Source organism: Gekko japonicus, unplaced genomic scaffold, assembly GCF_001447785.1.
Source record: "Gekko japonicus isolate JY-2015 unplaced genomic scaffold, Gekko_japonicus_V1.1 scaffold952, whole genome shotgun sequence".
Classification (NCBI taxonomy): domain Eukaryota; kingdom Metazoa; phylum Chordata; class Lepidosauria; order Squamata; family Gekkonidae; genus Gekko; species Gekko japonicus.
The window spans coordinates 440,958-451,468 of NW_015173703.1; positions in this window are offsets into that span (position 1 = coordinate 440,958).

Genomic DNA, 10,511 nt, shown 5'->3' on the forward strand with positions numbered 1-10,511 from the left:
TCTCTAGACCCTGATTCTTCCTCAGCTAACAGTTCCTGTTTGGACAGCTTCTGCACTAGGCCTTGCTTCACTCTCTCTGCCATGACAGGTGGAGCTGCACTGAATTTGCTGGGCCAGAATTGGGGAAGCGCACACGTGATATGCACTGTGAGTTTTGGACAGGCTGCAAAAATTCTCACCCATTTTTTTTCAAGGTTTCTAGCCCCTGTGGTGGTAAAGGAAGTATTATTTATTATTTATCATATGGCAGGATCACACGCAGGAAGCATATAATAATATAAAATATATAACTAAGTTGATAACGGGTATACGGACAGATTGAATAATCCCACTAAATACTACTATCTAGATTTTCAGTCCAGTCAGTTGCAGCTGGGGAAAGTTCGAAGAGCTCTGTCACATCTCCCTGGAAAGCACAATGCTTATGTGAGAGAACCTGTGGCAGATGAAAAATAGTTTGGCGGGCTGCACCTGAATCGCACTTGGGTCCTGCTATTTTGCCCCATTTAAACAACAGGTCAGCATATCGCCAAAGCCTGTTTGTATTCTATTAGCCGTCTTCCATGCTTTACGTGGCAAGTCAAATCCTGCAGGCCCCTTGTTGGTGTTTATTAGGTTATGGATATGTTATGACACTGGTTTTTCAGTGATGGATCTCATGTTATGCTGTTCTGTGTTAACAGGAAAAATCCCAAAGGAGTGATGCCCCCCTCAATTCTTATGTAGAGTCCAGAGTATTAATTGGATGGAGTTAAATATAAACTTATGTTAAGGTTGTGGCTGAAAGGACCACATGGTTGGCTGAAGGGGGCAATGGGGGCTCACTGAGGAAGTCAGAGGAGACTGGGCAAAAGTTCCCAGGAGCACAACTATCCTTGAGCAACACTCTCACAGAGAATGGAAAGCAGGCTTTTACCGATAAAACACAAAGTAGAAATACCTTTTAGACCAGAAATATTTCTGTTAAATATAATGCCAGATAAGTTAAAAAATGAAGTAAAATATGCTATGGGATTTATTATTACTGCAGCACGTATTGTATTTGCCAAAAATTGGAAGCTTGAGAGGATACCATCACGAAGAGAACTGATTAACAAAGTACAGGAAGTAGTTGAAATAGACAAACTGACTACATTTTTAGAGAATAAAGACATGGACTTATTTCATAGCAGATGGGAAATGTTTTATAAATGGATAAAAGTAAACTTTGTCTAACTTAGCTTTAGCCGACTCTGACAGCTGAGAATATTTGAATTACTGTGAATGCATGTTGTAATGCATAAGAAAACTGAAATAAATAAATATTTATATAAACTAAGGTTGTGGCTGAAAGGACCACATGGTTGGCTGAAGGGGGCAATGGGGGCTCACTGAGGAAGTCAGAGGAGACTGGGCAAAAGTTCCCAGGAGCACAACTATCCCTGAGCAACACTCTCACAGAGAATGGAAAGCAGGCTTTTACCGATAAAACACAGCCAAAGCTGCTGTACGGTCTCTTTCATTGGGAGCTAGTGAGAACTATGTGCATTGAATTTCCACAATACGTCTCCTGCCAAGGAGAGGCAGAAGGACTTGAATGTCCAATTTTTGCTTGGTATTGATCTCCAATAGCAAAGTAGACTATAAACTACCTGCCTATTCTGTTTTCTGTAGAGCAAGCATTGACCTTAGACACAATGTTTTACTTTTTGTTTCCCATTCTAGCTGTATCTGAAGTGAGCCGTGATTCACGAAAGCTCATACCCTGCCACAATTTTTGTTAGTCTTTAAGGTGCGTTTCTGGGCTCTTGCTCTTTTCTGCTGCCAGAGACAGACTAACATGGCTACTCATCTTGATCTTTCTCCATGGAAGGCACTACATTTAGCCGTACAGAATGGAAATCCATCAACCTTGTGAAGAAACATGCACAGGTGCTCATACCCTGCCACATATTTTGTTAGTCTTTAAGGTGCTACTGGACTCTTGCTGTTCTGTTTCTTTGACAGCAACTTTATGCTTTCTTCTGTATGTTAATTAATAAATTAACATAAACCTATATATTCTGATCTGAGAGGATTCTAGTGTGTGAAGCGCTGCAGCTGCCAGGACCACAGTAGGAGATGGGCTAAGGATGTATTGGCAGTAAACAGCAGTGCTCCTGGAAAAGAAGTTGGGCCCAAGGATAGAGGAAACAATTAGGAAGAACAGAGGAGGAAGTGGCAGGAACTCTGCTGGGGAAGGAATCTGCTCTAGTTCTCTTGCTAATGGGTGAGCTCAGGTTGTCCTTCCGTCAGCCATGGTGTTCTCCTTAGGATGGAGGGAATATAAACAAGTTCCTCATGTCCCTTGGGTCTTTCGTCAGGGCCAGAGGCCAGAGTGTGTCTGCAGAGCCAGAACAGTTGGCATCTGGAGCACAGTTCTTTCTGGAAAAGAGGTGGGAAGCAAGCTCCCCATTCTCTTTTTCCTGTTGTGCAATCATAGTCACATGTACATGGCTCTTAAAAGGTCCCTCTAAAGCCCAGTTCACATTACAGTGAATGCACATACCGGTACATCCTGTACATACATGTGTATGTCTGCTTGTAAGAATCAGCTGTCATGTCCACTATGCCTGGATAAACGTGGGGTTTAATTCACACATTGAGTTCTACATGCACAGAAAATAACAATTAGAACGATAACTGTATAAATGAAATCACACATTGAGTTCTACATGCACAGAAAGTAACATTAGAATGAATGAAGTGGGCACTGTACATGGATTGTGTGTCTGTTCACTGTAACTTGTGAACAATGTTTTGAACTCAGTGACACTGTAATGTCACCACACCACATCTGGCGGCAGTGAATTCCTCTCTTGTACCTCTCTTCTGTTTCACTGAAGATCTCTCCCTCCCTGACACAAAGTAAAGAGTTCGAGCTCTTTCTCCCCCTCAGGCCAACTTGACAGAAACTCCCTCAAGCTGTCGCTTAGCAACTTGGTGGGAGGCAGTATGACACCTTCAGAAGGATATGAATGGCAGCCTGCTTCATGAGATGTTGTTTTCCTCCCGTCAAAGGATCCAGATCTTTCAACCATAGCAGGCTGCCTTTCGCAGTTTATTCAAATTTAAAACAAACTGATTAAACTGATATTAGGGAGGGGGGGGAGCAAAAATAATGTGTAGGATTTTCTGCCTCAGGAGATACTGTAACAAAAAGGAAAACAAGCTAAAGAACTAAAGCTGAGTCATAGGACAAGAATACCTATAACTTTGCTTTAGCTACAGTGATATTAACCTGTGTTTGCCAGACCATATGATCAGATTTCCTGGGGCCCGAATTTTACCTCAGATTCCCTCCCCTGCTACGCAAGATGACATATAGATGTTACGGGGCTTCATCTTCACCTCCTGTGAACCTTGTTTCCTTTTCGCGAGACAGTTCATCACTCTCCTGGTCTCACTCAGATTGCTGACCTACTTCCCTCTCTTACACCTGCCTGCTGGCTATCGTATCCAGCAGTCATCCCGGCACTACAGATTTTCCTCATGTCTAGACAGGCTGCTTCCATACAGACATGAAAATCCACCTTACCTCCTAAACAAGAACGTATTTTTTTCAGAGTGCCTGCAAGAAATCATCATGCAGTTCTCCAGTTTCTACCTTTCAGTTTCTACCTTTCCCTTGCTTTGTTATGGTATTTCCCAAGCGACTTTGATACAATCTTTCTGGAAATATCATCAAAGTGAGTATGAACACCATGTAGGGGGAAGGTATGGATTTTTGAACCTTTCTGTTAGATCGCCACTAACAAAGAACCGGAGAGTGATTTCAACAAAAGTGATCAGCTTTATTGTAGGTACGAACAAGCGCTTGAAAGAAGTCATAACCAGAACAACTTAACATTGGGAGCTAGGCTCCTTTTAAACATTCCCGAGCGAACGTAGCCACGCCTATTTACAATAAACAACCAATGAGGTTGTGCGGATAACGTTCAATGAAAGTTCTTCCCTCGCAGGGAATTGGAACAGTTCTGATTGGTCGCTGTTGTGGAGCGACCAATAGCAAATTGGCTCGGAGGAGCCTTCCTCTGGCTCGAGCTTATCATGGAGAGTTAGTGTGGCGATTCCTGTAAGCCTTTTCGAATACACCACACTTTCCACCCACACTGGCACCACTGTCCCTTGGTATCCCGAGACTATGGGTCTGCCAGGGACCTTTATGGATCTTAGGTAAAAGAAAGAATTGTGAGGTTCTATTTTCAGATTGTAGCAGGAAGTCTTAAAAAGGATATTATAGCTTTGGAAAAAGTGCAGAAAAGGGCAACTCAAATGATAAAACAGTTGGAACACTTTCCCTATGAGGAAAGGTTAAAGCGCTTAGGGCTCTTTAGCTTGGAGAAACGACGACTGAGGGGAAGGCTTATAAGATTATGCATGGGATAGAGCAGGTAGAGAAAGAGGTACTTTTCTCCCTTTCTCACAATACAAGAACTCGTGGGCACTCCATGAAATTGCTGAGCGGTCGGGTTAGAACGGATAAAAGGAAGTACTTCTTCACCCAAAGAGTGATTAACACATGGAATTCACTGCCACAGGAAGTGGTGGTGGCTACAAGCATGGACGGCTTCAAAAGGGAATTAGATAAGCATATGGAGCAGAGGTCCATCAGTGGCTATTAGCCACAAGGTATAGATAGGGGCTCTGGGGCAAGTGATGTTCTGTCTTCTTGGTGCTTGGGGGGGTCAACAGTGGGAGGGCTTCTAATGTCCTGGCCCCACTGGTGGACCTCCTGATGGCACTGGTATTTCTGGCCACTGTGTGATACAGAGTGTTGGACTGAATGGGCCTTTGGCCTGATCCAACATTGGCATCTCTTTAAAAAAAAAAAAAAAAAGCAGGGGTTTCTTTAAGATTTCTTTTAATCTTTAAGAATTTGAGGGAGAAAAACTGGAAATCTGGAAAAACTTGGATCTTCAAGCCCTGGAAGTCAAGACCGCCTTGCTCTCTAGCCTCTGCAAGGATCCTCTGCCATGTTTGAAAGTCCTTAAATTCTACCAGTATATCTCTAGTATATAATGAGGAAGTAGATTCATCACATACCTTACTGACGCAATAAGCTCCCTGTAGAGAGGGCATAACACTAGCTTCAAGGCTTAAAGTGCCCGCTAACCAATTTGCCATAAATATATTCAGCTCTGTTCCAGCTTCAACGTTTGATTTAAACCCCCTGAACTTTAGGCACAACTCACAACTACAATAATCCAAAGACAAAATATGTTCCTGTGCCCAAGCATCAGGGGTTCTCACAGGTAATTGACTCTGGAGCTCAATAACTTTCTTGAGAGTTTTCTCTACCTTTTGGTTTGTCTGTTTATGAAGCTCTTCTAACTCGTCCATGCATTGAAATGCTGGTTTCAGCATTTCTATAATATCATTTCTCAGTTCCGGACGTTGTTTTGTTAGCACCTGCATTTAAAAAAATGTAGTAAGTGGGCTCTCTTCAGCCATTAGCTCACCCCTCTCCAGCATTGCAGATGAGGTGGATGGTGCATCTGTAGCTGGAAAAACTCTGTTAAACACGAAACATTTTCTACTTTTTGTTTCCCCTTCTTACCACCTTTGGGTGCCATCTTTAATTATTTATTTGTTTATTTTGCATTGGAAAGGGTAAAAATGTTCACATTTTTAGCAGGCAGATGGTGAGCACTGGGTACCGGCTGCTGACCCGGAAGCTGGTTGCAGCCACTTCCCATTCGCAGAGCCATTTCAAAAGGTATTGGGGGGAATTCCACCCTCCCTGAGAGCTGTTTTTTTTTTAAACTTCTTGGATTTTTCTGTAACCCCAGTAAGTCCCCTGAGTCTGTAGAAAAAGCTGTTCAGGGAGAATGAGCCCTCTGTTGACAGAAATAAGTATCTGCATGGAAAACAGACCTTGCCTTTTAGATATATAGATGAGGGTGCTAGAAGGCTGCAGTTCAGAGGGTGTGTGTGTGCTTTATATGTTGCAGATTCCAGGTTCAATATCTTCTCTTCCCTTCTAAGGAGTTCAGGTAGCTATGCTGGGAAAGATTTCTGCCAAAATTCTTATTTTATTTATTTAAAGAACAGCTATCCCACCTTTCTACATATATGGCCATCCAAGGCAGCTTACAAAGCTATGCTAACAGTGTTAAACAAAATAATTGCTTATGGTTACCAACCTCCAAATGAGACCTGGGGATCTTCTTTAATTACAGCTGATCCCCAGACAAAAGAGATCAGTTAGTTCCCCTGGAGAAAGTGGCTACTTTGGCATTATATTCTGCTGAAGTCCTTCCCCACTCCAAAACCCACCTTCCCCAGGCTCCACTCCCAAATCTCCTAGAATTTCCCAACCTGGAGTTGGCAACCCTAATGTCACTGTTGTTTTTGAAAGAGGAGGGGTGGTGTCAGGGCCGGTGCCAGGCTTTTTTGCCCCCTAGGCAAGGCTAACTACTTGCACCCACACCCACACACACACTGCTAACCAATTTTCAAAAACAAATGAATCGTAGAAAACATGAAAAGCACAAAACTTGAAATTGCTAATTTTTTTTTTAATTGCGGGAATAACTAATACAACAATCTTTAATTTTCTTTCTCAATCAGAAAACAGTTTTAGCACACAAATCATTTTGAATAATCCTGTTAATTGTGATTTTAAAATTCAAGTCTCTTGAATGTTTTCATTTAAGGCAGAACAAAATCTCATTTTGCCTGCCTTCTGCTTTCCAAATTTTGTCACCAATTCCTTCAGGTCAAATGCTAATGCTTCAGTGTGTTCAATTGATACAGTTGCCAAACCAAATAGTCTCTTTTGCAGCAGTAGTTCTCCTACAGTTTATCAGTTTTGTGTCCATTTATCCTTTGGCATAGGGTTTCACCTGTTTGTCCTATGTGGAGAACTGGAAAGCCAGTTTGGTATAGTGGTTAGGAGCGTGGATTCTAATCTGGGAGAACCGGGTTTGATTCCCCACTCCTCTACATGTAGCTGCTGGTGTGACCTTCGGTCAGTCACAAGTTTTACCTTTGGGTAGTGAAGGGTGGGGTATAAATCCACAACCCTCCTCTTTGTGAATAAGATCCCTATGGGTTAGCATATGTTAGCCAAAGAAGATTTGTGCTCACTTAACTCTGGACCTAAATTCCTCATTATGTGCCTCCTGTTCTGTCAAAAATAATTTCCCCAGCAATAAGAGTTCTACAGAACTATTGTGGAACACTGTCCTGTTCTTCTCTCTGTCCTTTTCTTTATGTCTGAGCCTGCTACAACACCTTTCTTATCCCTTCATTCCTTAATCTCTCACTTTCTGTTTACTCCAACATGATTTCACTCCCCCCCCCCTCTAACTGCTAATTCTGTTCTAGGCAATCGCATAGAAAATTCACCCTTGGAAGATTTATGACAGGATTCCCACTGTTTACCTCAGCTTCCTCCTTTTTTACTAGAAAATTTACACCTGATAGACATGTGACAGATTTCACACCTTAATGCTGATTGTCAGTTCTGTGCTTCTCTGAGGTCTGCGCTTCCCTGACAGTGGAAGTAGAAAGTGTCAGGTTCAACAGGCCAGCAGTGAGGTTTGGTGAATGGCATTTCCTGGGAAGTCTACTTGGCTATCTCAGCAGCAGCAACACGAAAAAGGAAAGTATGATGAGAAAGCTAGGAAAGGGTTACAGTTTCATTCCGGGATGGGAAAACACCCCCTTATTATTGCACAAAAGCCTAGGAATAGGGCACACAGCAGTCACTACTTCGCATTGCTTTCCCCTAGTGATTTAGGGCAATAACAATTCCATGTACAATTTCACAATGTAAATAATAACCAAAAATAACGCCCCCCTCCCTTGATTAGCCTCTCAGCATTCACAGCCTGGTTCTTCCTAAGAGGTTTGCAGAATATAAAATATGTGCCTCTCTCCTCCCCATCCACCTTGGTAAGACAATTGCCTTTCAAAAGAAGCCTCATCTTTAGTTCCATTAAACATAATGGCCTGAGATTGCTATGAATGTTCCTTTCAGTTTCCCATGTGCTATTGCCTGTGCGCAGGGAAATCCTCTTCCTAAAAGCCTCCATTCTTTGCCTTGAACCTGCTGATGGAACAATTAACTAGGAACTGTATTTTGGAAATGTGTGGTAGAGGCGGGCTTATGCCCTCTGCTAGTTATTTCAGTGAGTACCTCTTCACCCCATACTTTTGGTTTGGCTTCTATACTGAATTTCCCAGAGCAATTTATGAAGGAGTAAAGCCAAATATAATTTTTGTTGTTGTTGCTGTTGTTCAGTTGCACAGTTGAGTCCGACTCTTTGCGACCCCATGGACCAGATCACGCCAGGCCTTCCTGTCTTCCGCCGTCCTCTGAAGTTTGCTCAATTTCATGTTCATTGCATCTATGACACTGTCTAAAATTTGCAAAGGAGTAAAACAACTGCAAACACTTGCATTTCAGAGAATGTATAGCTGGAACAGCCTGGACCTGGATAGCCCATACTAGCCCAGTCTCGCCAGATCTCAGAAGCTAAGCAGGGTCAGTCCTCACTAGCATTTGAATGGGAGACCTCCAAGGAATACCTGGGTTGACTTGTGACTTGGAGCCAGGCAACAGCAAACCATCTCTGAACGTCTCTTGCCTTGAAAACCCTACAGGGGTCACCAAAAGTCAGTTGTGACTTGATGGGGGGAATAACCTTGGAACAACAGTGTTTGACGATAATAAAAGCAGAGAATGAAGGTGAATGTTATGAATTAACATGGTTAGGCTTGACAGTCATGGAGAATAAAGAGTACATCCCCACGAGCCAGTTAAAACAACTGAAGTTAAAAGGTCACCACAAAGTAAGTTTTATTCCTGTCCTTTCTGTTTTTGTGGTAAAATGGCTGTGTGTAAGCATTCTATATAGGAAGATGGAAGGTTGATGGCAAAATTACTAGTTTTCTCAGGACACATTTGAGGGAGGAAGCAATGTTTGTCTGCTACAGCCAAGCAGAAAAGAGTCTTGTTTCCCCCCCCCCAATTTTGTTTATTGAATATTCTTATTTTTAGCAAAACATCACAGCAATAAGAACAATAAAAATAAATATAAATACCAACATAATGAGCAAATAGTAATTGCAAAAAGCACACCTTTAGGTCCTATAATAATGGGTTGTAGGGGCTGTACAGGATTAGCCCACCCAGGCCAGTCCAGTGATGAGAGGGAATCCTGTACTTTTCAGTACATTAAACAACAAACCACAAGATGGTCTATACCTTCTCTGGTTTTCAGACAATTTGCCACCAGAACCTCTTTTCACTAGTCCCTGCTTTTCCTAAGGGAAGAGATTCCAAACCCTTAGTTGGCATCTGGGACAGAACACATTAGCAACTCAATCCAGAGATACACGCTTTTTACCCTCCCATGGTAGCGTATGTGGTCAGGGTTAGGCACAAGACATCAGACTTGGAATCCAAGTTACAACATCAGAGACCATTAGAAATAAGAAGGATCTTTATTCAGTACAGAGCACAGCAAACAGACTAGGAGATTACAAAATAACAAAGACTAGGGCAATTTGCCTTAACTACACATTAATGAGATTCATAGTTACCAAATTCAGGAACATCCAACAGTCCAAGTATATACCAAGGGATTTTGAAGGGAAATCCCATCTTGCACAAGCATGTGGTCCAATTCACAAAGCAGGTCTTTGTTTTCCAAGAGACAGTATTTCAGGTGCAATAAAACAGACAATGACAGGGGAGAGAGCAAGAGCAAGAGAACTCACTCCCATAGGGATCAAAAAATTATACCCCAATCTAATCATGATTAGCCGTGGCCATTTGGCCAATCACGAGCAGCAGGGGTATGTGGCCAATTTCAGGTTGCCATAGCTGCAACACAGGAATGGCTAGAAGTTTGGAGGCCCCTCCTGCAGTCATCTGACCCAGTTTCCAGCTACTTCATTGTGTATGTGACTTCTTGCATGTGGGGCCTATTGTGGAGCCTTACAGTCTAGCTTCTAGCATGGAAGTGTGAAGAATGTGGGTTATAAAGTTGTTCAGGCCATCTGGCCCACCATTTGGCTTGCAACAGGAAATAAGGCACAGCCTGTTATCAGAAAGACATCACAGGAGAAGGCAGGAGACTTTTAGAAATCAATATTTCTATACAGGGATTAACTTAAAGAATCATATCCAACAAGGAAAGAGTCATGTTGTATCTTAAAGACAAGCACATCTCTTGCAGCATAAGCCTTTGCTAGCCTGAATGTGTCATCAAATACCTTAAGGTTGTCCTCAGTACACAGAAATATATACACACACATGGAAAGAAACAGAAAAGTGGGGGGTGAAGAAAGAAGGTAAATGAATACCTAAGTGTGTGACATAAGTGTTTTGCAAAGCACAGGGAGAAACAAGATATAGTAACAAGAATAAACAATCCAGTCAGATTTGATATAAACTACTCCCATCTGGTGACAAGCTGGCAAGTAAAGAGTTTATACACACATACAAGCAGCAGGTATGCCAGGACGTCGAGAGTACC